The 27722-nt window shown below is 48.1% G+C and overlaps 1 long non-coding RNA gene across 3 annotated transcripts; it reads left to right on the top strand.

The window, feature by feature from the left end:
- Window positions 1–363: 363 nt before the first annotated feature.
- On the top strand, window positions 364–27722 carry LOC102547234 (uncharacterized). 3 transcript variants are annotated; one of them, XR_015634673.1, is made up of 6 exons: window positions 364–595; window positions 5922–6096; window positions 18908–19073; window positions 20697–20778; window positions 21048–21466; window positions 22869–27722. It is a non-coding gene; the product is annotated as an uncharacterized LOC102547234 (long non-coding RNA). The 3 variants fall into 3 exon arrangements; XR_015634674.1 differs by lacking the exons at window positions 18908–19073; window positions 20697–20778; window positions 21048–21466; window positions 22869–27722 and adding an exon at window positions 7495–7737 and having other exon boundaries at window positions 382–595; XR_015634675.1 differs by lacking the exons at window positions 18908–19073; window positions 20697–20778; window positions 21048–21466; window positions 22869–27722 and adding an exon at window positions 7492–7737 and having other exon boundaries at window positions 389–595.

The following is a 27722-nucleotide window of genomic DNA, read 5'->3' as shown; positions in this document are numbered from 1 at the left end:
CCTCCCTTTCCTCTTTCACCCATCACACACACAGAATGCTGCTTTAGAGTGGAAAGTTTTGTAAACATTGCTTTGCTACTGAGCCCAGGAAGGAACTAAGTGCCCTGAATAAAAGGAGATGCCACCGGCAAGTGTCACATCAGTCTTCAAGGTCTTGAGCTGGCCAGACACATTTTAGGATGCTCTATAGTCTATTTGGAGTGAGAGAAATGGATAGAGGTGGTTTTCTTATACATAGCTGAGAGAGAGGGGAGGGAGGGAGGGAGGGAGGGAGAGAGAGAGAGAGAGAGAGAGAGAGAGAGAGAGAGAGAGAGAGAGAGAGAGAGAGAGAGCTGTTTCTAGAGGAGCAAGCCATGGCAGGAAAGAGGAAGTGTTTCTTTTGGTTGTTGATGCATGCAGCTGTCAAGAGGAGGGAGCTGTAAGGCTCTCACCCTGCCCCTGTACTCTCTACTGGGGACAGAGCCTCACCTTCCCAAGAGACACCACCTGGACTCTATCCCTGACTTTCTCTGTTGTAGCTGAGCCATGTGGAATGGCTCTACATGGATGGCTGGGAAGAAGAGTACATCCTGGCTCTCTAGGAGACAGGACCAAGGTACCTTTGACTCTTCCCATCTGGTCTCTCAAAGGTCCTGGCAGGACCATTCTACAAATGGTCGCCATGGTTACTCTGATGGCTAATTTCTTTGCATGTGTGTGCATGTGTGTGAGCACATGCATGTGTATGTGTGTGTGTACACACATGTGTGTGTTCTGGAAGTTCAAGGTCAATGTTGAGTGTCTTCCTTAATAGCTCTTCCACCTTATTAAAATCATCTATCTATCTATCTATCTATCTATCTATCTATCTATCTATCCATCCATCTATCCATCCATCCATCTATCTTGTGTGTGTGTGTGTGTGTGTGTGTGTGTGTGTGGTCATATGTGCTATGGAAATATCTTCCTTCCTCCTTTCCTTCTTCCTTCCTGCTTTCCTTTTTGTCTTTCCTTATTTTAAAAATTGGGACCTGTTCTCTAAGATTTTTTTTTAAATTACATCTATATGTATATATAAGTATGTATATTTGTGTGTGTGGTGTGTATATATGTGTATGTGTGTATGTATATATGTATATTTGTGGGGATAATAGTGGTATGTGCATGCAGTTGTGTGTAAGTGGAGGTCAGAGGACAACTTTGGGGAGCTGTTTCTTGTCATGGTGTTGAAGACGAGGAGCTAGCGCTGAGATGCAGCAAGGCAAAATGTTACTCTTCTGGCCAGGCTGTCCTCAGGAGTAGCAGAATGACAGCAGCAGATCAAAAGCAAGAGGACACTTGTAAAAAAAAAAAAAAAGGAAAGCAAGTGATTATGAAAGTGGAATTTTGTAGCTATTTTTATAATCATGGGAAAGGCGCATGTGACAGGTTTATGGGTTTATGGTCAGACAGTTAACACACCATGAAACATTTTATGGCCAGTCAATTCTTAGAACAATGGAAACAATTTACAATGTATAATTCATAAAATTATCAAGAAAGAACAAATCCAAAACCAAAACAAACTGAAACAAACCAAAAAAGCAAATTGATCTCTAGCTAAGGACATGATCAAAGTCTAATTAAAAAGAAAATTGGAGTCAGCTGTCCCTTAACATTTCTCTCTTGAACCTTCCTAGGGTTTAAACATGGGTCCTTAGCCTTGTTGGCAAGTGCCCTTAGCTGTGGAGACGTCTCTCCACAGCTCTCTCTGTCCCTTAAATATTTTCTGGCAGGAGAGACTGAATTTGGGGCCCATCCCTCTGCAATTACCACTGTTAAGTTGACATGGGAGTGGAGTATTCATATACATCTTTTTTTGGCCATTATTGCTTGGGTGGTGTTGTTTTGAGTCAGGGCCTCTCTGTGTTGCCCTGGTTGACCTGGAGTTCGCTATGTAGACCAGGCTGGCCTAAAAGTCACAGAGTTACCTGCTCTGCCTCCCCAGTGCTGGATTAAAGGTGTGTGCAACCAAGCCCTGGCTTCATATAGCATCTCTTTCTTGACACATCCTTCGGTACAGAAATGCAGATCCTTGTCAGGGAAGCCATGAGGAACTTGAATGGTAATCATGGCTGTGTCCGCCTCACTTCCTGACACCAGGAAACCCAGGCTCAAAGCCCCGACGACTGACGGGTTTTAAGCCCTGTTAAGGTTTGGTTCTGATCTGCTCCTCATAGAGCCACGTTTTGAAGGGTTGTCCCCATGATTATGGAACTGTTTGTCATCTGTGGACCTTTAAGAGGTGGGGTCTGGCCAGCAGAGATTGAGATGGGCCTTTGAGGTCTTCATCTAGGGCTTTGCCATGGCAACCAGAGCGGTAAATGTCAGTACCAGCCAGGTCTGTGGTATGGTAATAGAGACATTGGCATTCCCTATGGGGTGGATGAAAGGAGGGTCAGTACATCACCCTGAGATCACCTCCTCCTGAAGCTGCAAGGCATCTGGGGAGATGTTTACAGAGAACAGAAGCTTGACTAAAAGGGGGTTTCTATGATGGGACTACCATTCAGTTGCCATGCATAATGACGTGGGACTTTGTGGCAATGCTTTGGGGTCATTCATACTTCTTGGTAAGCAAGTCCACTAAAATTATCGATCCCAAGTTAGACTTGGATGAAATAGTACTTTTGCCTGTCCTTGGTACCCATCTGGGGTGACTAAATGTCTCCCCAGGAAAAGTGAACATGGCCCAGGCTCTCTCTGTCCCCTGGTCTGCTACAATGTGATCAGCCAGTTCTATGCGCCCCCACCATTGTGAACTGGGCCACTCTGCCACTTCCTCTTCATTGTGTTGGACTAAAGTGTTGGAGCAGTGAGACCAAGAGAAGCCCTTTTCTTCAAGTTGTTTTGGTCCAAAGCCATCATAAGATCTGTCTGTCACCTTCCTCAGAAATTCTTGCTGGTTTTCTTCCTGCTCCATTTCCCAAGTTCCAAGGGGAGCCAGGTTCTACAGGACAAAGCACAGATGATATCCACAACCAAATCCCCAGCTCTCCTTTTCCCAGGCCTTTGTTCTTCTACTCTGTGCCCACATCACCTGTGCCTGCAGGGTGCAGTTGCAGAGTGTACTGAATATGGATGGCTTCCCACTTGTCATGTGGGCATGGTGTGGAGCTAAGGCAAGTCCATGACCAGAAGAAAGTCCCTATGTACACAGTAACCGGACATCTCAGGGTAGCTGCTTTTCCTGTTGTAGGATTTAGATGTCCTCTGCCCATACTGTTTTAGAGTTCTCTTACGTCTCATCTTCTGCGTGGTTCACACACATGTTCATATGTGGGTGAACATGTGTAGATGTTTAGACACAGAAATCAGAAGACAAGCTGAAGCGTCCATCCTTAGATGCTGTGACAGTTGACTCCGTCAATTCAACACGATGTAGAATCGCCTAGGAAGACAGTCTCAATGAGGGATCATCTACATTGGGCTGGACTGTGGGCATTTCTGCTGGGGATTATCTTCACTAAGTTAATTGATGCGAAAGGACCAGCCTACTTTGGGTAACACTATTCCCTAAGCAGAGGATTCTGATGTATATGGGTAGAGAAATTGAGCTGAGCTCAAGCAAGGAAGGAAGGAAGCAAGAAGGAAGGAAGGAAGCAAGCAAGGAAGGAAGCAAGCAAGGAAGGAAGGAAGCAAGGAAGGAAGGAAGGAAGCAAGGAAGGAAGCAAGGAAGCAAGGAAGGAAGGAAGCAAGGAAGCAAGGAAGCAAGCAAGTAAGAAAGGAAGGAAGGAAGTAAGGAAGGAAGCAAGGAAGGAAGGAAGGAAGCAAGCAAGGAAGGAAGGAAGGAAGCAAGGAAGCAAGGAAGGAAGCAAGCAAGCAAGGAAGGAAGGAAGCAAGCAAGCAAGGAAGGAAGGAAGCAAGCAAGGAAGGAAGGAAGGAAGCAAGGAAGCAAGCAAGGAAGGAAGCAAGCAAGAAAGGAAGGAAGCAAGGAAGAAAGGAAGGAAGGAAACAAGGAAGCAAGGAAGGAAGGAAGCAAGCAAGGAAGGAAGGAAGGAAGCAAGCAAGGAAGAAAGGAAGCAAGCAAGGAAGGAAGGAAGGAAGCAAGCAAGGAAGGAAGGAAGCAAGCAAGGAAGGAAGGAAGCAAGCAAGGAAGGAAGGAAGGAAGCAAGCAAGGAAGAAAGGAAGCAAGCAAGAAAGGAAGGAAGCAAGGAAGGAAGGAAGGAAGCAAGGAAGAAAGTAAACAAGCAAGGAAGAAAGGAAGCAAGCAAGAAAGGAAGGAAGGAAGTAAGCAAGCAAGGAAGGAAGCAAGCAAGGAAGGAAGGAAGCAAGGAAGGAAGGAAGGAAGCAAGGAAGGAAGGAAGGAAGCAAGGAAGGAAGGAAGGAAGGAAGCAAGCAAGGAAGGAAAGAAGCAAGCAAGCAAGGAAGCAAGGAAGAAAGCAAGGAAGGAAGGAAGCACACAAGCAAGCAAGCTTGAGAGCATGTTTACATTCATTTCTGTCTACTCGACTATGGATGTGATGTGAATAGCTATTGAAGTTCTTGCCTTGAGTTACCCACAGTGATGTACTCACCCTGGAGCTATGAGCTAAAACATACCCTTTCTCTTCCAAGTTCTTATTAGATTACTTAGTCACAGCAACAAGAATGAAAGTAAAACTAGTAATTGCCAACTTTTGTTTGACACACAGCTTTTCATTGTCCTGAACCTTCAAGAGGGAAAGGTCAACTGGCCCATGGACTTCCAGGGAGCTACCTGCTATCACTTCCTGCCATGGACTGGCATCAGCTTGTAGAGGGGTTCCTGCAAAAGAGGGTGTTTGAGAGTGGCGAAAAAAGACTAGAAGTCAAATGGTGGGGTACAAGTTGACAAGTTCTGCTCAAGACAGCTTTTCAGACAGCTCTCTCTTGAGACAGCTTTCTCTTGGGATTCTAAAAACTCTTGATAGCTGGTCTCTTGCAAATCAAAAGTGCAGCCTTTTATTTACATATTAATGCAGTATTGCCCTAGGTTTCCTTTTAATTATTCCATGAATCAGTATCCCCTAACCCCAGCCTCTGATTCTTAGAGACAGCAAGCACATTTTATTTAACATTACAAAAGAGTTCAGAGATCAGCCTGCCTTTGTTAAGCACAGACAATAAGCAAGCTGGGTGGGGCCCCACCATGAAATTACCATTCTTTCCATGCGTAGGCTTGGACCCTAACCTCCCACTGTTCTAGGCTGACCTTGAACTCCGGAGTCTGCCTGCCTTTGTAAGCACAAACAAAAAACTTAGCTGGGTGGGATCATGCCCTGCCATACCACTCCCTAAATCTCTTTATCTCCTTCCTTAGTATCTTTCTGAGACGCTGGCTCACAGTGCAGTTGCCCCCGTTCCTTTAGATCTGTGAAGCTCCTTATACAACTCATATTGCATCCTTAGATACTGCATAGTTGAGACATTATGTATTTTTGAACTCATGTTTTCAGAGTCCTTTCCCACAGCTTTAAGGGCTGTCCTGAAGGTCTCAGCCTTTACCATTTTTGCTAAGGATGTTGACACACCCTCAACTCCTGGACTCATGCTATTTCCAATTACCATGGAGTCATTAACCTTGTCAGGGAGAACATTCCCCAATAACCTTGACAGAGAATATTTCCTGAAGTAAGAATATTATATATATTCTTGTATAAGACTATATAAGATATATCTTATAGTCTTATATATCTTATATAGTCTTATACAAGCAAGGCTTATGCCCTAGAGGCCCATGCCCTGCTGACTCTGCCCCAGGAGTGGGAACTATGTTGTCACACCACCCTGGCCATGGCCAAGCAGGACTGAGCAACCTCCCATCTCCTCAGTACCAGTTTTGTATGTATACAACTTGGCTTTTTATGTGGATTCTTGGGAACCAAGTTCACACTTGCAGGGAAACATTTTACTTAGCTCCCATTTTCTACTTTTAACTAAAGGTGAGGAGTTACAATCTGGAGGTTGCAAACAAGACCACCCTGAAGTAGGAGTCCAAACCCTACAGCGATGCCTACGTTTCCCTCTAACTCAGTGACTGAGACTTCTAACCGTCAACTTGGCACAGTCTAGAGGCACCAGAGGTGAGAGTCATGATGGAGGGATTATCCAGACCAGGTGAGTCTGTGAAGTGTCTGTGGGGGATTGTTTTGGTTGCAAATTGATGTGGGAAGACCCAACCCACTGTGGGCAGTGCCGTTCCCTCTGGGCAAGCAATCCTAGGCTATATATGGAAGAATGAGACTGTGGACCAGCCAGTAAGCGGCAGTGACCTGCAGCTGAATTAAACCCTTTCTTCCCCCAAATTCAGTGGTGGTGTTTGTCACAGCAAGAGAAAGAAACCAGAACACCTTCTTAATGGGAGATGGACCCTTGGGATCAGAGTCCACACTCATGAAGCATCCCATTGTCCCCCCACTTTAACAGTGTACGAGATTGCATGATTCTGCATAAATACTTTCCCCAAAGCCAACAGATTACTGACACACAGGGCCCATGAAAGCCTGTTAGACAGCAAGAAACTGAACAGAATAAAAAAGACCCGGTTTATTTGACTGAGATTCATTGGGATCAAGTTGAATTCTGCCTCTTCTTTTGTTTACTCATTTCGTTTCCAAAACTAATCCTTGGGAAACAGACCATGAAGAATGGAAGGTGCTAGAAGGCACCTGAGACTGAGGAACAGGTGAGAAGGGGAGCAGGTGAAAGACTGGGGCCTTTGCTGTCACCAATGCCAAAGACAACGGCAGTAGACGGGAGGGCAAACAGCAGACAGTTCACCCTGGGTGTGTCACAGCTTTCTCTCCAATTTCTAGGGCATGAGGTCCTGGAGAGAGAGGACAGAGGGAAGGATGAGGGGGAGAAAGAGGGAGGGAGACAGGGAGAGGGAAGAAGAGAGACAGAGAGAGACGATTTGTGTCTGTGGCCTCTGGGAACATGCATTTTAGGTAAGCAAAGACTAATCATGGAGTTTAGTATATATCTTGTCAACCCTGAGCCCTCTCAAATCTTTATAACACGTAGTAGGGTGGGGGAAGGTTAGAAGCACCCCCTCTTCAGCTCCCAGCTATGGGGCCTTGGGCGTTATAACAAGAGGAACCCTGGGACTTGGTTGGTAAAGTGCTAGCTGTATAAACGAGAGGACTGAGTTCAGATCTCTAGTATCTGTGATATGCCTGTAACGCCAGTAATGGGGAAGTGGAGACAGAGGATCCCTGAGGCTCATTGGTCAGTCAGTCTAGCCCCATCAGTGGGCTCCAGACTCAGTGAGGGAACTCTCTCAAGAAATCAAGGTGGGTGATGATTGAGGAGACATCCACATTTGACTTCATGAAAATATACATGTGTGTGTGGAATGACACTCCCCCATATGAATATGCACACATATGCATATATGATAAAAAGGAAGTGGCGAAATCTGTAGACACCCAAATAGAGTCCTTTTCCAAGTCCATATTCACCAGAATCTGACTGGTCGCTGAGCGGCTCTCATGCTGTGCTCTTGGCTCCCAGCAGGTGGCGCTGTTCTGAAGACTCGTAACCCCTTTAGAAGGTGAAGCCTGAGAGGCAGATATAGTTTGCTAGGAGCGAACCTTTGAAGGTTACACCCGCTCCTGGTTCCAGAGAGTTCCATCTTTCCTGGTTCACTGTGATATGAACAGCAGCTCCATGTCACACACTGCCACCATGCCTGCTTGACAATGATGAACTGAAATCCCTCTGAAGCCCTGAGCTAAAATAAAAGCCCCTTTAAAGTTGTTTCCAGCGGGTGCTTGCCACAGTGAGTGGTGAAGAAGTAATTACTACAGCAAATTCACCTGGAAATAGGCTGTTTGTAGCTGTAGAATCTTGAGATGACATCGTCTTAATTTAGGGTAGGACCCACCATGTTGCTGGATATTTGATCACACTATGAAAAACAAGATTGTGTTAGTGACTGAAAATAATCTCGTCGTGGTGTGGCTCAACCCTAGCACACACCTTTAATTCAAGAGCTAAATAAAGTCAACCACAGGTCAAGAGGCAGAGCAAGCAACCAAGCTGAAAGGGAGTAAATGTAAGTGAACAGAAAGGAAGGTCTTTGAAAGGAAAGATATTTAAGGCAGCGTGGAGAAGGAGAGGGGACCTTTTCCTTCAGGTGCTTTCTTTTCTGGGCTAGTGGGCATTCACCAATCAGTGTCTGGCTCCTGAGTCTTCACTGGTAAAACTGAATGACTGGGATTTTTGTTTATAAAACAATTAACCCATAAATCCAACAATAAGTGTGATGGTTAACTGCTGTTTTAAGTCAGGGTCTCACTGTCTGTCTAGACCAGGCTTGTCTTGAACTCACAGATCTGCTTACCACTGCCTCCTGAGTGTTGCTACTAAAGGTGTGGGCCGCCATGCCCGGTGGTGGTTAACATTAATCACCAGTTTGACAGGAACTGGAGTCACCTAGGAGAAAGCCTCTGGGGAGGTCACTTAGGGAGCTTATAGATTGAGAAAACTGTGGCAGGAAGACGCACCCTCATGAGCAGCGTCTCACCATAGGCTTGGATCCCAGGCTGAGCGAAGAGGAGGAAGCCTGCTGTTCTCTGCTTTCTGACTGTGGTTGCGATGTGGCCAGCAGCTTCATGCATCTGCAGCCAAGAGGAACCATAAGCTGAGAGGACCCTTCCTTCCTCACGTAGCCGCTTGCCAGGTGTCCTGTCACAGCCAAAAGGAGAGAAACTGATGGGCTTTTAAAAGACTCCAGCACAGAGAAACACGGGTGAGAGGCAGAAGCCAGAGAGATAGATTTGCACATCACAGAATCAGTTCCAAGAATTTTCGGGAATTACCAGAAGCTCACAGAGTACTGCCCCATAGAACCAGGGATGCCACCCAGCCAATATTTGTAGCTCAGGTTTCTGGCCCTCAGAACAGTGAGAGACTTCAGTTTGCTTTGTGGCAACTTGTGATAGCCCAGGGATAAAAGTGTCTGCTCCAGAGAGGATTGATTACACCATGGTCACCGAAAGGACAGATGCCAGCACTTGGCTGATACAGACACTTAGCAAAGCACTGATTTGTTCTATACTAGTTGGTTTACTAGGTCACATGTGGTTAGTTTTAACTGACAGCTTAACACAACTTAGAGTCACCCGAGAGGGAGCCTCAGTGAAGTGTTGTCTAGATTAGGTTGGCCTCTGAGTATGTCTGTGGGAGATTGTCTTGATTGTTAATTGATATGGAAAGACTCCGCCCACTGTGGGCAGCACCATCCCTAGTTTTGGGCCCTAAACTGTGTAAGAGTAGAGAACTCTAGCTGAGTCTCCACTGATAGAGTTCTCAGGTCAGATTTAGCCTGAGGACATATCTGTGGGGGATTGTCTTGATTGTTAATCAATGTAGGAGGGCCCAACCTGCCCTAAGTGGCACCATTCTTTTGGGGTATATAAGAAAGCTAGCTAAGGGAGCCAGCAAGAGGTGTCTTCCATGATTCTCTGGAGTTCCTGCCCTGACTTCTTTAAGTGATGGGCTATGACCTAGAAGGATATGTTAAATAAACCTTTGGTGCCTTAGATTGGTTTGGGTCAGAGCGCTTCATCACCACAACAGAAGGGGCATTGAGTGCCACTCCTTGCCTCCTATGGTTTTGGGGACTTTCCAGAATCTTCACTGTTCTGTGACATGTGGTTGAATATCATCTTCACTTTCTACTTTTGTCTCTGAACTCACTTTGCTGTCCGGCTGATTCATGCCTTCTCATCTTTGGCGTCTCCACTCCAATGTCAATTCCTCCGCAAATTCTCAGACCCTTCCTTTGCCTGCTGTAGTGGAGACACTTACACAGAACGTCCCTCAAAACAATAGGCCCCAGATGAGCCGGTGAGTACATGAACTTGAAGATGGACGTATCATGGCTGACTGTTTCCGTAGTCTCAGTCCGTTGCCTACACTGCTTCCAGGTCCACGGTGAGGCAGAACGTCATGGCCGGGAGCAAGCATCGCTCACCTCGAGAAGAACAGAGTGTTCCAGTGAGGGTTCGGCATCTACGTAGAACCCTTTGGAAACCATCAGGAGCTTGGAGAGATAGTTTCCGATAGAGGCACAGTCACGGCACAGGCTTGGGACCTTAGTTACTTAGAAGGTTCAGAGAGAAGGACTACAAGCCTAGCTAGGGCTACAGTGTAAGTTCAAGTCCAGTTTGGGAAACTTAGTAAGTCCCTATCTCAAAATAAAATGTGAACTATGGGTTGGGGTATAGCTCAGAAATACCCATTTGCCTAGGGTCTCTCAGTGAGGGGCTGGGGTGTGGCTCAGTGGTAGAGCCCCTGCCTAGAATCCCCCAGTGAGGGGTTGGGGGTGTGGCTCAGTGGTAGAGCCCCTGCCTAGACTCCCCCAGTGAGGGCTGGGGGCGTGGCTCAGTGGTAGAGCTCCTGCCTAGAATCCCCCAGTGAGGGGCTGGGGTGTGGCTCAGTGGTAGAGCCCCTGCCTAGAATCCCCCAGTGAGGGGCTGGGGGCGTGGCTCAGTGGTAGAGCCCCTGCCTAGAATCCCCCAGTGAGGGGCTGGGGGCGTGGCTCAGTGGTAGAGCCCCTGCCTAGAATCCCCCAGTGAGGGGCTGGGGGCGTGGCTCAGTGGTAGAGCCCCTGCCTAGAATCCCCCAGGGAGGGGCTGGGGTGTGGCTCAGTGGTAGAGCCCCTGCCTAGAATCCCCCAGTGAGGGGCTGGGGGCGTGGCTCAGTGGTAGAGCCCCTGCCTAGAATCCCCCAGTGAGGGGCTGGGGGCGTGGCTCAGTGGTAGAGCCCCTGCCTAGAATCCCCCAGTGAGGGGCTGGGGTGTGGCTCAGTGGTAGAGCCCCTGCCTAGAATCCCCCAGTGAGGGGCTGGGGGCGTGGCTCAGTGGTAGAGCCCCTGCCTAGAATCCCCCAGTGAGGGGCTGGGGGCGTGGCTCAGTGGTAGAGCCCCTGCCTAGAATCCCCCAGGGAGGGGCTGGGGTGTGGCTCAGTGGTGAAGTACTTGCCTGGCATGTTAGAAATACTGGCTTCCATCTCTAATGTTGAAGACAGTCAGACAGACAGACAACTTAACTTAACTTAAAAGTAAGTTACTGAGTTGGACTTGCATCCAATCTGAATGCATGCAATCTTACAAAGACGGTGAAGTAAAAAGGAGACAGAACAACACAGACGAGAGAGAGAGAGAGAGAGAGAGAGAGAGAGAGAGAGAGAGAGAGAGAGAGAGAGAGAGATGACCACATGGGGATGCTGTGAGAAGACAGCGTCTATGAGGCCTCGGGTCTGCCAACATGCTCCAACCTCACACCTTCAGCTTCTCACATTGCGAGAAAACAGGTTTGCAATATTACATCACCCAGCGCTTTGTCCAGCAGCTGAGCTGACTAACCCGCACACATTCCTTACAAGAGCTGAGCGAGCATATGACATGTGACTCTCGGCTGACCAATGCACACCTTCTTACTGTGGCTGAACCAGTTCACACCCTTTTGTTGTAACAGATGTGCTAATGCACACTCTTCTTGTTATAGCAGCTAAACCAGCTAATACACACCCCTTTATAATGGTAAATGACCTACTATGCGTTCTTTTGTTACAGAGGCTGACTGATAGACTTATATAAACTACTTGTCCAAACCATCCAGTGGGGCTGCTTTCCCTCTGTGTGTTTCTCCTGGGTCTCGTCTCTGGGATCCTCATTGTCTATGGCTGTAAGAGCTGCGTTTCCCATGGACTGCCAACACACACATTCTGTCTTATGAAAGCCCATTGGAATTGTGCCCTTTGCAGCTGCTCCTCAGGACTTCTCAAAGACAGCAGGCAAACTTACTCAAACATTTCAAACTGAGCCTTCGCTGCCCTCTACGCTTACAGCAATTCCCAAGCAAATGAAAGTCACTTTTACATTATGGAGTCCGACCAAATTAGCATTTAGCAAAGAAAGGAGTTTCTTCCTTTTCACCCCCACTCTCTCTCTTCAAATCATATAACTCTAAATTACCTTCAATTTCCTAAATGGAATTTGGCTCGCGATTCACTCTGGTATGGAGTAGTCTGTAATGAGATTATATTATGTTTGGAGGAAAACATTCAAATGACCAAGATAATTAATTTTGCATAACAGCCAAAATCTATTGAGATCCTGAGTTGTAACTCCAAGCCCCAGACCTCTGGAGCCCCTGGGGCTGGTGATGTTTCTTTCAAAATATAGCAACAATGACAGTTCTGTGGACCCATGGAGACCAAAGGTGTGAGGCTGGGGATGTTAAGGTCTTTTTGTTCTGACTACATCTTCATGTTTTCTCAGATGCTGTCATTTCTGGGATTGGAAAGATAAAACAAAGCCGGGTACATGGCTCAGTGGGTAAATCATGGCTGCTTAATTGTGGGGACTGTAGTTCAAATTCCCCAGAAGCCATGCAAAGTTGATGGGGAGTATCTATCTTATCTGTCTGTATGTCTGTCTGTATGTCTGTCTGTATGTCTGTCTATCTATCTATCTATCTATCTATCTATCTATCTATCTATCTATCTATCTATCATCTATCTGTCATCTATCTATCTATCAATCAATCTATCTATCTATCTATCTCCTATCTATCATCTATCTATCATCTATCTATCACCTATCTATCTATCACCTATCTATCTATCTATCTATCTATCTATCTATCTATCTATCTATCATCTGTCTGACTGACTACCTATCTATCATCTATCTATCTATCTATCTATCTATCTATCTATCTATCTATCATCAGTCTGCCTATCTATCTATCTATCTATCTATCTATCTATCTATCTATCTATATTTTCCTAGTGTTTCTGTGGTGAGGTGAAGGGCAGAGAAAGGAAGACCCTTGGAAGCCCCTGGGTTAGCTAGCCTAGCAGACACAGCAGCAAAAAACAAAAGAAGGACCCTGTCTCAAACAAGGTGAAAGGCAAGGGTTAACACCCAAGGTTGTCCCTCTAATCTCCATACGTGTGCTGTGGCATGCATGCACCTGCAAACACACATGCAAAACAAACAAACAAACAAACAAACAAACGAGAAAAAAGAAAACGCATCATCCCGAGAGGGCTTGGGAACTCTTTGGGAATCCTTAGTAGTGAAAATGATGGTGTTATCTCTGGGCTCAGCAGTGTGTGTGTGTGTGTGTGTGTGTGTGTGTGTGTGTGTGTATGTGTATGTGTGTGTGTGTGTATGAATGTATATGTGCTCATGAGTATGTGTATAGGCATGAATATGTGTGTAGGCATGAGTGTGTGCACATGAATTAGTGTGTGTGCACGTGAGTATGTGTGTGATCATTGAGTGTGCCCACAAAGGTCAGTGTGTGTGCACATGGATGCATGTATATACATCTGCTTTTAAAAGAAGGACTGAGATCAAACTCATCCCCACCCCTGGAAATGGCCCCTACCAGTGGGCTTTATTTGTGTTCTTTTGACACCTGGGAAGGATTTGATCAGAGCCATTTTCTGGTTCTGATTCCTTGTTAAAATCAGACTCAGCCCAGAAAAAACTCAGGAAAGCCAGGAGGACCTGGCAGACTGTCTACATCCTCACACAGCTCTTGGCTCTATCTACTTCTAATATATAATCCAGGAATATGTATTAGGAATATGAGAACCAAAGAATCTACATTTTCACTTAAGATCTGCTTCTGGGAGTGTGGCTGTTTTTTAAATCCCTGTATTCACGCTGATTGTACCTGAATGTCCATATTGGTCCCATTCGCAATGTTCAAAACAACCAGCATGGCCAACAAATGCAAGTGTGGATGGGTACAATCTAGTCCTAGTAATACTTAGTAATACTTAGTAATACTAGTGCGCACAATGGAAATATTACTAAGCCATGAAAAAGAAAGACAGCTCTGAGACACACTTCAAGGAGGATGGGCTAGCTTTGAAAACAGAATTTTTAGTAAAGGAAGTCTAATGGCCCTGGAGGTTCTACACGTACACTTCCACTCCAAAGTTTTGGTTCATAAGCAGAAGTCACTACTGGGAGTTTAATGGGGTCTTTGTTGTGTCTTTAAATATGAACTTTCTTTTGTGATAGACAGATTCAAGCAGAGTGAGCCGTGACACCCGATAATTCTAATCTTGGTCACTCTCCCACTCTGAGTGCTGACATGCCTGAGGTTGGCTTTAACCAGCAAAACTAATTCTGTGTAACCTCCCCAAGGGCACCCCAGAGGCCACATGGTGATGGAGCCATGTGGATAAGACCTAAGCCACATGAGGAGCAGCCTGGGGCATGCCACTCAGTGGAACTTCCAGATAATACTTTCTTCACGGATTCATGTGTTGTAGAGACCCATCTGGTATCCCACAGACCCCTGGTCTATCTCTGAAGAGATTATCAGTGTTCTTGGTGTGCATTCATAGCTGTGGCTGCTGAAGATAACCCTGACTGCACCCTTGGCTTGTAGCCATCTTCCCCAACCCCCACACAGTCTCACAGGAATATGCTGCACCCATGCCTTGGCCTTGTTGGCACCCAGATCTGTACCCTGGCCCATAGGGAGGATCTCAGTGATGGTTTGAATTGACTGTCAACTTGAGAGGATCTAGAATCACCTAGAAGCCACCTTTAGGCATCTCTGTGAGGCTCGAGAATCATCTAAGAGACACCCCTGAGCATCTCGGTGAGGGAGATTTTAGATGGACTTACTTGGAGAGTGAAGGGAGCAGTATCTCGTGGGCTGAGTCCTGGCTTGTTGCAGTTTGTTGCAGTTTCCTCTCCAACCCGAATCGGCCAGTACAAAGAAAACGCAACTCAATTAATATGAAAACAATCTAGCGTCTAGATTGGGCAGATCCACCCTACACTGTCCTATCCCTAGCTCCCAAATCCCTTATCCCTTGCACCTTTTATTTGCCAGGTCTCCAGCTTCTCCTTCTCCCACGACAACTCTCTCCTCGCTCCTTTCCTCTCTCCTCCCTGACTCCTCCCCTCCTGACTCCTCCCCCTCCTGACTCCTCCCCTCTCACTCCTGACTCCTCCCTCTGCCCAAATCTCGAGCTTTTGCCTTTATTTTACAAATTCAGAGAGAACTCCAAGGCAAACCACAACACTGGCTGGGGAAGGAGAAAGTGAGCAGCGGTGTCCATTTCTCTCTGCTTCCTGACTGCAGATGCAGTGTGAGCAGCCGCCTCACGCTTCCCACCCCAGGGCTTCCTGCCATGATGGGCTGTACCCTCAAACCATGAAATAAAGTTGCTTTTGTTGGGTACTTTCTGTCACAGCAGTGAAAACTAACTGGTACCGTCTCCAGACCCTTCTCCGTGTCTGGTATGTTTAGTCTCCACTCCCCAAGCTGAGTCGACTCGGGGTTCGTGGCCAGGAACTTTGAGATGTCTGTCTGCCTTCTCCACAGACACAGAACTAACAGGATGAATATAAGTGTGGGCATGTCCACACATGTGTGTAGATACAATTGTATATGTGCAAATAGATATGTATGTGACACACACATGCACGCAGGTGTATATTAAAAAATTGAGACTGGCATACCTCTGATCTGCAGGCCCGATGGGTGCACTGCAAGTGCTGGGAAGATCGATGTTTTGATCGATAAGACCATCCTTGGCAAAGCTCTCTTTGCCTTAGAGAGGCCGTTGCTTTTTCCCTAAAAGACCTAAAGCGCATGGCGGAGGAGTGGCAGTGAGGGTTGGGGTGGGGCAGTATGGGACCGGGATGGAGGTATACTTTCCGTAAAGTCTGTTGACTTATGGAACCTGGGAGATTGAAGTGCTGGCTTGCACAAGCATGAGGACCCGAGTTCAATACCTAAGAACCCACAAGAAGAGCGAGAAGAGAAGCATACACACTTGTAATCCTAGAGCTAGAGAGGCAAGGCCACCCTGGCTAATCAATCTAGAAAAATCGGCAGGCGCCAGGTTCCCTGTGAGAACTTTCATCAAATAAATAAAATAAAATAAAATAAAATAAAATAAAATAAAATAAAATAAGCTGGAGGACCTAAGAGATGGCTCAATGGGTGAAAGCACCTGCTATCAGCTCAGTGAGGGGCTGGGGGTGTGGCTCAGTGGTAGAGCCCCAGCCTAGAATCCCCCAGTGAGGGGCTGGGCTGTGGCTCAGTAGTAGAGCCCCTGCCTAGAATCCCCCAGTGAGGGGCTGGGGCGTGGCTCAGTGGTAGAGCCCCTGCCTAGAATCCCCCAGTGAGGGGCTGGGGGTGTGGCTCAGTGGTAGAGCCCCTGCCTAGAATCCCCCAGTGAGGAGCTGGGGCGTGGCTCAGTGGTAGAGCCCCTGCCTAGAATCCCCCAGTGAGGGGCTGGGGGTGTGGCTCAGTGGTAGAGCCCCTGCCTAGAATCCCCCAGTGAGGGGCTGGGGCGTGGCTCAGTGGTAGAGCCCCTGCCTAGAATCCCCCAGTGAGGGGCTGGGGCGTGGCTCAGTGGTAGAGCCCCTGCCTAGAATCCCCCAGTGAGGAGCCGGGGGCGTGGCTCAGTGGTAGAGCCCCTGCCTAGAATCCCCCAGTGAGGGGCTGGGGGCGTGGTTCAGTGGTAGAGCCCCTGCCTAGAATCCCCCAGTGAGGGGCTGGAGGTGTGGCTCAGTGGTAGAGCCCCTGCCTAGAGTTTCTCTGTGAGAGCATAGGGGCGTGCACATCTTAGCATGCACCATTCATTTAACGCCCAATCCTAGAAAACAGAAAGAAGCCAACATACCAGTTCCCCACAGAGACGTTCTGAGCCTCCCTACAATGAAAAGGCATACCCAGCAGGGAGTACCATATGTGGCCTGGAGTACCAGGTGTGTACCAGAACGCAGTGCCAGGTAAGTGCTAACGTCACAGACACATGTGAAGGTGCGTTGGTGTTTGCTGGTAAATGTGTAAAATCAATAAAGGCAAGTTAATTAAAAAGGAACAAGCTGTTGCCTGGGGCAGCAAAACTCAAATGTTTATGCGGCTGAGAGTGAAGGTGCAAACTGAGTGCCGTGTGGTTCTCTGTGCTTCTTCTGGGCTGCGGTCCCGGAGCAGGAGGACCGAAGGCTGTGTGGCTCCACACTGGCGGTTCTCAACCTGTGGGTCAGGACCCCCACAGGGGTCACACGCCAGAAATCCTGCATATCAGATATTTACGTTATGATTCGTAACAATAGGAAAATTACAGTTATGAACTAGCAATGAAATAATTTTATGGTTTGGGGGGTCACCACAATATGAGGAGCTGTATTTAAGAGTTGCAGCATTAGGAATATTGAGAATTGAAGCTCTAGACAGTGATGTGTGTGTTATGCACACATGTTTAGCTGGCCCCAAATTTGGGGCTGGGTAGAGTTTAAACGTGAAATGTCTCTGTCTTAGGGTTTTACTGCTGTGAACAGGCACCATGACCGAGGCAACTCTTATAAGGACAACATTTAACTGGGGCTGACTTACAGGTTCAGAAGTTCAGTCCATTATCATCAAGGCTGGAGCATGGCAGCATACAGGCAGGCATGGTGCAGGAGGAGCTGAGAGTTCTACATCTTCATCTGAAGGCCTCTGGGAGAAGACTGGCTTCCAGGCAGCTAGGATGAGGGTTTTAAAGCCCATGCTCACAGTGGCACCTACTCCAACAAGGCCACACCTACTCCAACAAGGCCACACCTACTCTAACAAGGCCACACCTACTCCACAAGGCCACACCTACTCCAACAAGGCCACACCTACTCTAACAAGGCCAAACCTACTCCAATAAGGCCACACCTCCAAATAGTAGTACTCTCTGGGCCAGGCATATTCAAACCACCACAGTCTCTACATTAGTTACTGTTGTTGCTATTGTGACTAAATGCTCAAGAGAAGCAATTTAAGAAGGGACGGGTTCACTTTAGCTCGAAGTTCAAGGGCACAGCCTGTTCTAGTTGCGAAGTCAAAGAAGCAGGCGGGAATCAGAGGCAGCTGCTCACACGGCATCCGCAGTCAGGAAGCAGAGGTGGAAGATGGTGCTCAGCTCCTGTGCTCCCTTTTATTCAGTCTCCCACTCCAGCCCATAGAATGGTGCCGTCCACAGGTAGGCTGGGTCTTTCTACCTCAGTTAATCCCATCTGGATGCTCCCTCATGGATATCTCAGAGGTCATTTCCAAGGAGACCTGAAGTCTCCTCAAGTGGCCCAGACTACTCATCGCAGTTCCCAACAAGCTCAAGTGTTTGAACGCTGGGTCCCCCTTGTGGGGTTGTCTGAGGGATTGTGCAACCTTGTGGACATAACTCCTAGCTGGTGGAATTGGGACACTAGGGGTGGCCTTTGTAGCTATGTGTTTAGTCTTATGTCAACTTGACTTAAGCTAGAGTTATATGAAAGGAGGGAAACCTCAATGGAGAAAATGACTCCATAAGATCCAGCTCTAAGGCATCTTCTTAATTAACGATTGATGGGGGCGGGTGCAGTTCACTGTGGGTGGTGCCATCCTGGGCTGGTGGTCCTGGGTTCTGTAAGAAAACAGTCTCAGCAAGCCATGAGGAGCAAACCAGTGAGCAGTTTGAGTTCCTGTCCTGATTTTCTTCAATGACGAACACGGAAACATAAGCCAAAGAAGCCCTCTCCTCCCCGGCTTGGTTTTTGGTCATGTACTTCATCGCAGCAATAGAAACTCAACTAAGACGGTAGCTTATGCCGTCCTCTGGTTTCAGTCTTGCATCCTAGTCTCAACACTGGAGAGGGGGAGACAGGGGGGAATCTCTGGCGTTTTCCATTCAGCCTGGCCTCCCTGGGGAACTCCAGGCTAGTGAGAGACCCTGGCTCAAAAGATTGGTGGTGCCGGAGGAATGACAGCCAAGATTATCCTCTGGCCCCCATATAACACATGTGCATGCATGCGTCTTTGTGCACTCGTGAGCATGCGTGTGAGTATGTACCCACATGCACAAGTGCACGCGCGCACACACACACACAAATCAACAATAACATAATTTTCCTTGCTATACAGGACAATTCATCCCAGGATCTCCCAATTCCAGAACTTTCTGTCATGGTTAAGGGATCTCTGACATCTAACCATTCCTGCCTGGGAACGAGGAGTCTGGAGGTGGTGAGCAGAAATGTTCTGGGTCTTCGAGGAGTTCCTGCAGGGCAGTCACTAATGGAAGAATAAGGTAAGTTTCCCTGAAGTTATGCAGAAAGGAACAGACAGGACTGAGCCACAAAATTTCTAATGACTTGTTTTAAGGCTTACTGGTATTCCAGGAAATCTATATGTGTTAAATAAGAAAAGGGAGATTAACTCCTAGATGAGGCCCGAGAGAAAGTCCAGTCAACTGCTTGAGTTAATTTCAGACAGGTACAGACTCTCCACTTTGTAACCAGCCGGGAAGAAACAAAGTATTCTAACGAGATACTCACTTATCAGACTATTGAAACAATGGGCCTGGAGGAAATGGGGATTTCCATAGAATCTCATGCTGGAAGGAGGAAAAGGCCCCACCTGGTGGGGAACTTGTTTCCAAGGAGGTTTACCCAGGCCAGACTTCCTTACCCTGGGAGGCTGAAGCCCAGCTAAGGATGTTTCAATGGTGGGTGGGACCACACCTTGACAGACGGAACTACTTAGATATGCATATCCTTGGCCTCTATTGAAAATTTGATCTCATTTTAGGGCCTTAGAGAGAGACTGGGGGGGTGGGCGTTCTCACCAAATCTCCTTGACCCTTTTCTCAATGTGCTCGCATTGAATACATCAATACATTTCCCATTTCTGCTTCTCACTATTGATTTGGCTCTTTTATTGGCTTATTGAGAATAGGTGGCCAGATCTGACTTGGGGCACAAGTTCTTATACCCCAAATGTAATAATTTCTCAGAAGTTATTAGACCTCAAGCCTGGCATAGGGTCATGCTTCAGTGGTAGAGGTCCTGCCTAGAATCCCCCAGTGAGGGGCTGGGGCGTGGCTCAGTGGTAGAGCACCTGCCTAGAATTCCCCAGTGAGGGGCTGGGGGCGTGGCTCAGTGGTAGAGCCCCTGCCTAGAATCCCCCAGTGAGGGTCTGGGGGCATGGCTCAGTGGTGGAGCCCCTGCCTAGAATCCCCCAGTGAGGGGCTGGAGTATGGCTTAGCAGCAGAGAACCTGCCTACCATGTACAGGGTACCAAGTAACAGCCCCAGCACCACAAAGAGAAACAGAGTAAGACAGGAAATGAGTCCTCGACAGACCTCCATCCTGAAGGGGAGTCCCAGCTCTTGTGTGTGACTCCTGTGCCAGTTCTCAAGGAAGCCTCTCTCCCTGTGAGTTCTCCCGTGGGCTCTGTTATCTGTTGCTTTGGAAGCTCCAAGAAAGCAGGGATCTTGCAAAGCCTATCCCCCAGCCCTGGTGAGACCCCTAGGAGTTTCCGTGGATGTCCTCCCCTGCTCCCTTCCCTAGAGTACAGAGCTTGATTGCTTTCGGGGAAATAAATGGAGAATAACCTTGTTGAGCCAAGTACAGAGTTCTTCCTTGACAACCCTAGTCCTTTCGGGCAGCCTTGGAAAGAGCCAGAGATTTCTTTACAGTGTTCATATTTCTAACGGGCATGGAGCCATCCTGTGAACCCAGTCTTTGCCCACCTGCCAGGGATTTAGAGAGACAGATGGCAGAACTGTGATGGTCCTTGGAGGCCGAGACAAATGCTACTTCTAAGGTTCTAGATCCAAGGGACTCTCTTACTGGGAGACCCTAATCTAACAATGCTTTGGTATAGCGCTTTCGTTGAGCCCAGTTTCATCTTGCGTGATGTCTCTCAACAGCTCCGAAATACAAGAGCGAGTTTCGTGAATGATGCTAATTCAGTTGTGATTGCCACTTGCTGGTGGAACGCAGGTCACAGCGGTGAGTAAGATTCACGTTTATTCTCAAGCATGTTACAATGTGAGCAAAACTAACTCGGGCAAGTAAGACCCTCCTGATGGAGATGGGGATGTTGGAAACTGTTCTGGACCCTGAAAACGAATTCCGAGGCTCAGAAGAACCAGCTGGCCAAAAGAGAGGGGAAATTTGGTTGATGGCAGTGCGGTGGGGGGCGATGTGGAGGCGAGGAACTGTGTGTGCTTTCCCAGGAGTACAATACAATATGAGAATTTATCCTCTTTTTCCTCCAGCATCTTCCACAGAGAAGTTTTAACAAAATGCCCCCACAGCTAATTGCAGACTTCCTATGGAAATTCAAGCAGAAGTCTGTAATTTATTAAATGGTTGAAGTTGGAAGCCTCGTAAAATCGCTGCAGACATGGGCAGCTGGATCAGCCAGGGGAGCATCGGAGGAATGGTGAACGAGGAACAGAGTGGTCTCCTGGAGAGATATTGGGGCCTCAGTGTTATCAGGACGCTGAAGAGGCACACTCAGAAGCCTTAGAACCAGGAACAGACAGACCCCCGCCAGAGGGAACTGATCTGGGCTAAGGAGGCCTGGGATATGTGACATGTTGGGAAAATACCTAAAGGACATGTGATTTGAAGGGCAACGTGGACGACAAGCCAAGAAAGTCTTTTATGACAGTAACAGAGGCCACCAAAACAGGTATCTCAGAATGGGGGACATTGCCGAGGTCATGACCAAGTCTAGAGCCAAATCAATCGATCCTATGGAAGTTTGCTGGCAGGTGTATGTCAGTTAGAGGCAGAGGGACCAGTAAGCCTTGTGAGAGCCCACTCAGCAGGGGGCATTGGGTTGCTCATCCATCTGTCCATCTGTCTGTCCATCATCCATCTATCCATCCACCCACCCATCCATTCCTTCATCCATTTGAGCAAGCTAGCATCTTGTAGTCCAGGCTGGTCTCAAACTGCTTATGTAGCCAAGGACGATCTTAAACTTCTGATCCTGCTGCCCCTTCCTTCTAAGTGCTGAGATTACAGGCCTGCAGGACCAGTCCAGTTTATGCTGGTGCTGGGTACCAGGGCTTCCCTCCCTCCCTTCCTCCCTCCCTCCCTCCCTCCCAGCTCTTTTTCTTCCGTTCTCAGCTACAACCCAGCTAAGAGGAACACTGACGGCTACTTTAACACCTAACTCTTTGCAGCCTGTTTCTTTCAAAACAGCTGAAGACCAATCGGAAAGCACTGAGCATCAAGGTCGGGATGGGAAAATAGCTGCAAGGTGACTTCACTTTGGCAAAGAGAATTACGACCTCCTTTTCTGTCCGTCCTCCCCCGATGGCCAGAGAAGATGGAGATAATATTTACTATTTTGTCCTCATACACTGCAGCAGAGGCAGCAACCATATATCTGAAAAGCAGGGACCTACTATCTTGAGCTGGGCCAGAACACAGGTGGACTTTGGTATTCCTAATTCATTTAAGTGTGACACTCAGCATGACTTTCTCCCAAGGAAGTCAATGTCACACCTGTAACATGTCCTGGGGAATGAGGGCAAACCTTAGTTATGGTGTGTGTGTTTGTGTGTGTGTGCATGCATATGTGTGTGCATGTGCGTGTGTGTATGCATTCATGTGTGTGAGTTTGATTCTTCAGCAGCCATATATCATGTTAGGTTTTTATTTATTTACTTGGCCGTGTGGTATATGTGTTTGTGTGTGTGGGGAGATGAGAGGTTAGTTTTGGGTGTCTCTCTTGATCGTCTCCATTTTACTTTTGAGACAAGGTCTTTTGCTAAAATCTGGAATTTGGCCAAAGATCCAACTGTCTCTGTGTCCTCCACTGAACCTGCCACTATGTGCCGTCTTGCCTGGCTGTTCTGGGTGCCAAGGATCCAGATTCTGTTCTCCACGCATATGTGGCAAAATCTTCATCCACCTAGCCACCTCCAGTTTCTACCTCGTTTATTTGAAACAGGGTTGCTCGCTGAATCTGGAATTCACTACGTAGGCTAAGATGGCTAGTTAGTCAGTCTGTCTGAGGGACCCTCTTGCCTCTGCCTCCCCAGTTCTGGGGTTACAATGCTCATTTGTTTTTGTTCTCGTAGGTGCTGGGGGTGGAACACAGGCTCTCCTGCTTGGCCAGAAAGAACTTTGTTGACTGAGCCATCTTCCACAGCCCAGGTATGACGCTTTTGCAAGCAGAAGCAGAAGTGGCAAATGTTCTGAGGGCCTGAGTTCTTCTTTGGTCAAATGCTGTCCTCAGAGACAGCTGTCCCTAGGGTGCAAAGCTGCCAGGACCCCACGGTGGGCTCTCTTTTCCATTCAGCAGACTGAGAGACTGTCATTTCGCATGCCTGCACTTTGGAAGCCCCCTCTACTCCTCAGTAGCTTGTGTTATTTCCTGAGAAAAGTCCTGGCAACAGGCTGTGTGAATTCTTCCTACCTGGGTGCACCTCCTGTAGAGTGTTGCTCCCGACTCTGGGCTGATACCTCCCAGACTGTCCACTGTATGGAGTGCTATTCTCATCACCTTCAAGAAGGGCAGCTCAGACCCAGCTCCTCGTCCCTGAATCCTCCCGCCCTGGCAATGTGTCCCAGAACAGGTGCAGGCTTTGAGTTAACTGAATTTTGCCAAGAACTCTGAAAACCTGCATCCCACTTACTGGCAGTGATGGATGGGCCTCTCTGCTGGGGATGAAGCCCTGGTCATGGACCACTGATGTGTTAGGAGAGAATTCACAGTGTAACATTTACTTTCCAGCAACAGGGCTGGGAACAGAAGGCCACAGGAGCTGAAGGGAGGTGCACCTCCCCAGCAGGTGGCTTTTGGCTCCGTCTACTGTTTAGGACTTAGATACAATGAAAGTACTGAAGGTCTCTGGATACCTGGATGCCCGTCTCATGTCCCAAGTCATGCCCAGGGTTAGGACCAAGAGTGGAATTTTAAGGTGGTACAGCCGGTCTTGCAGTCACTGTCAGAGATGCATTTTCCTCTTGGCTGAGGGTGTCTTTGTTGTGGGACAGCAGCAAATATCACTGACAGATACAAGTCTGAAAGTTGTTGAGGGCAGATGGGAAATACACACCCGCCATCTTGGCTGCTTGAGAGACTCGGTCTGTGGATCCTCTCATTCCCACATGAGAGCCCACAGTGGGGACTTGTGGCAGAAGGGGTGGAAAGGGAGCTTATGTAAGTTCTTAGCTTCTGTTCTATGAGGCACAGGGGGCCTGCACTCCTACCTGAGTTGTGGGTGTATCCAACATGCAGACATTGTAAAGTGACATTACCCTCTGTGATATCCATGCTGAATATGCTCATGGGTGAGTTAAAGAGGAGAATAGGGGTGGGGGAAGACTCAGTGATTAAAGCTCTGGTCACTTAAATGTAAGGACCTGAGACCACAACCCACACAAATCTGAACGCGTCTGTGATGAGATGGGAGGCAGAGACAGGAGGATTCCTGGCTTAGCACACACAGCAGCAAACCAGAGACTCCGCCTCATTAGAGGTGGGAGGCAGGGAGGGGTCTCCACAGGGGTCACTCACCTTGTCAGCTTCTAATTCCAACACTCGGTGCCAAGACAGGAGCACTGTTTTGGGAGGTGGTGGGACCGGCTAGAGGAGGTAGGGTAGAGAGATAGGCATTGAAGATCTCACCCAGTCCCTGTTTCCTGTCTGTCTCTGGGCTTCCTGTCCACCATGAAGAAGTTCCTCCGTCACAAACTTTCACCACCGTCATGTTCTGCCCACATGCATGGTGGGGGCATGAACTGTGGACTGGAAACAGAGAAACTGCTGTCTGAAAGGAATACTTCCTCTCAGGAAGTCGCTCCATCTTCCTTGGGTCTTTGTCATGGCGATAGTCCAAGTCACTAATTCAGGAGATGGGGAAATGTCTTAGGGGTTAAAGTGCCTGCTTCCCAAATATGAGGCCCTGGGTTCGAACCCTTGGAACCCGACTAAAGCCAGACCAGAGAGTGTGTTTCTGTTCATCTGTTGCAGGAGAAGCCTTGGGATCGCACAGGCCAGCTAGCCTGGTGCGTATAGCAGCAGAGGACAGAAGGAGCTGGCCTGGAACGAGGTGGGGAGTGGGGATAGACATCTATGATTGTCTTCTGAACTCCACAAGCCAAGCCATAGCAGGTACACACACACACACACACACACACACACACACACACACACACACACACGCATGCACGCATGCACGCACAGAGTAACTTATACAGGAACATTTAAGGGCCAGCTTGTCACCCCAGCTCCTGCCCTCCCTTCCACTGGCTTGGGACACACATCAGGAATATAAACCTGGGATGCAGCCCAGGCAGACAGTACTGACACTCCACCTGTATGAGGGGACATCATTTCTCCCCCAACAGAGGTGGCAGGGTCAGGCCCAGCACGGGAGAGCACATTTGTTCTCATCCCACCAGGGGCTCATTTACTAAATCCTCCCAACCCATGAGTTGTGGTCTCACTGGGATAAAAATGGCTTCCTGGTGTCTCTCCAGACACTCAGCTGTTTTACAGCGGGGCAGTCAATCTTCCTGAGCCTTCAGAGGACAGAAACACATTGTCTCCTTTCTCTCCTTTTGTGTCTATGTTTTAACAGCTGATATGAGTGTACCACAGATTTCCCATGAAGTCCTCTGTTGTGGGGTTTTGCTGAGTGGGCTAATTAATTAACCTGATAAATATTTATGCACGGCGTTATTACTTTCCCATTGCCGTGGCCTAAACGTGCCTCACCTGACTGAAACAACTTAACGGAAGAGAGGCTTGATTTATGTATGTGTATTTTTGTTGGTGGGTTGGGAGAAAGACAGAGACAGAGACAGAGAGACAGAGAGACAGACAGAGACAGAGACAGAGACAGAGAGAGCACATGTCGAGAGGCCAGATGTTGACATCAGGAGTCTTCTTGTTTTTTTCTTTTTCTTCTTTTGTTTCTCTAAGACAAGATTTCTCTGTATAGCCTTGACCAGAGATCTCACTCTGTAGACCAGGCTGGCCTCGACCCCACAGAGATCTGCCTGCCTCTGCCCTCCTAGTGCTGGGATTAAAGGTCTGTGCCACTGTCATCCAGCATCAGGAGTTTTCCTTAGTCAGTTTCTGTCTTAGTTTCTGAGTCACGATTCCCCACCAAACTTGGGCCTTGCTAATTCAGCTAGATTTGCTGGCCTAGGGAGCCCCAGGGATCCTCTCAGTTTTGCCTACCCAGCTCTGGGATTACAGGTGTATGGCACCACGCAAAGGTTTATATGGGTGCAGGGATTGGACCTCAGTCCCTGGTTTTGCGGAGGAAGTAGTCTACTAACTGAGCTGTCTTTGCAAACCCAGGAAAGGTTTAATTTAGCTTCCAGAGGGCTTCCAGTCCACCATGCCAGGTAAAACTTAGTTAGAGCAGTTTAGCCTGTGGTGGTATGGTCATAAGGTGGAGACAACTTATTTCTAAGTGGACCAGGCAGTAGAGAGAGTGGGTGAGAAGCCCTCTGCTGGAGAGGGTGCTGGTCTGAGTCACATCCACCCTCAGTGGCATCTGTCCAAACAGGGCACAAGGGCACCCATGCTATCTCCAGCCTGAAGGCAGCCCTGGGTGTCTTTATTTTCAGAGTCCCCTCTGGGTTGCCCTGGGGCTTTCTCTGGAGTCTCAGAGAATCTCAATAACCTATTTATAATCCTGTGTCACCCCTCTCCTCTCCATGGGAAGAGAGAGGAGGGGACTGTTTTAGATGTAATCATGTGCTCAATAATGATGAAATTCTAACCCCTGAGGCCTGGAATGCAGCCTTATTGGGAAATAAGTTCTTTGCATATAACCAAATTAAGACAAGGTCCTTAGGCAGGCCCTGTGGTGGTTCATTCTAATTGTCAATTTATGGGATTTAGAGTCATGTTGTGGAGGGGGTTGTTGTAAGGGTGGAGGGGTAGGGGTAAGTAGGTGACGGGATGAGGGAGCAGGGACCTCTGGGCATGTCTATGAGGGAGTTTCTAGATTGGGTGAACTGAGGTGGGAAGATCTACCCTCAGAGTGAGCAGGACCACCCTATTGGGTGGGGTCCTGGAGTAAAGACGAAGGGGCCAAGAGACAGGGGAGTCCCAGCATTCATGTCCCCCTATGAAGTGTCAGTATTAATTGTCCAGCTGACATACCTGGGAGTCACCTGGGAGAAGAGGCTCGCTGAGAGATTATCCAGTTCCACTCGGCTTGTGTTCATGTTGGGGGGAGCTGGGTAGTGGGTGGGTTGAGGCTTGTCTTGATTGCCTGAACTCACGTGCAAAGCCCCAACCTGAAAGTGGCCATCAGCAACCCCTTGTTTAGGGGCCTGCATGGACAAGGGTAGAGAGAGCCCCCTGACTGCTAGGTGTACCTTTACTCATTTCTCTCTCTTCCTCACCATGAGTGGGATGTGGTTGCCTTAAACCCCTGCATTGCCTTACCAGACGTGATGAACAGTAACCTGGAATTGTGAGCCACCATAAAGCCTGCTTCCCCTAAGTTGCACAAATGAAGGGTCATCGAAGATTGGTGGCAAGTGACTGGGAGATGAGAAAACACATCTATCCCTTTCCAGTCCTCTGTAGGAACCAAGCTGAGACCCCATGACCTTGGACTTCAGATCCCCCCAACAGCGTGACATATTGCTACTGAGCTGCCTGGCTGGTGACATTGTCTCACAGCTGGCCAACTCAGGATTCAGGAGAGGGGTCATGTGATCTCTCCTCCACTTACGTATGTGCTGATGTGCATGCAAGCATGCATGCGTGTATGTGCACAAGTGTGGAGGTTGATGGTTAACGGTCTTCCTCCATTGATAGTTCTCCACCTTAGTTCTTAAGGCAGGGTCTTTCACTGAGCCTAGCGCTCATAGATTCAACTAAGCTGGCTGGCCAGTGAGCCACAGGAATCCACCTGTCTGTACCCCTCAGTGCTGGCATTAAAGATGCATGCTTGGCA

This window comes from Rattus norvegicus, chromosome 12 (assembly GCF_021556685.1).
Source record: "Rattus norvegicus strain SHRSP/BbbUtx chromosome 12, alternate assembly SHRSP_T2T, whole genome shotgun sequence".
Lineage (NCBI taxonomy): Eukaryota > Metazoa > Chordata > Mammalia > Rodentia > Muridae > Rattus > Rattus norvegicus.
The sequence above is the reverse complement of the archived record's forward strand: the minus strand, read 5'-3'. Positions and strand labels throughout refer to the sequence as shown.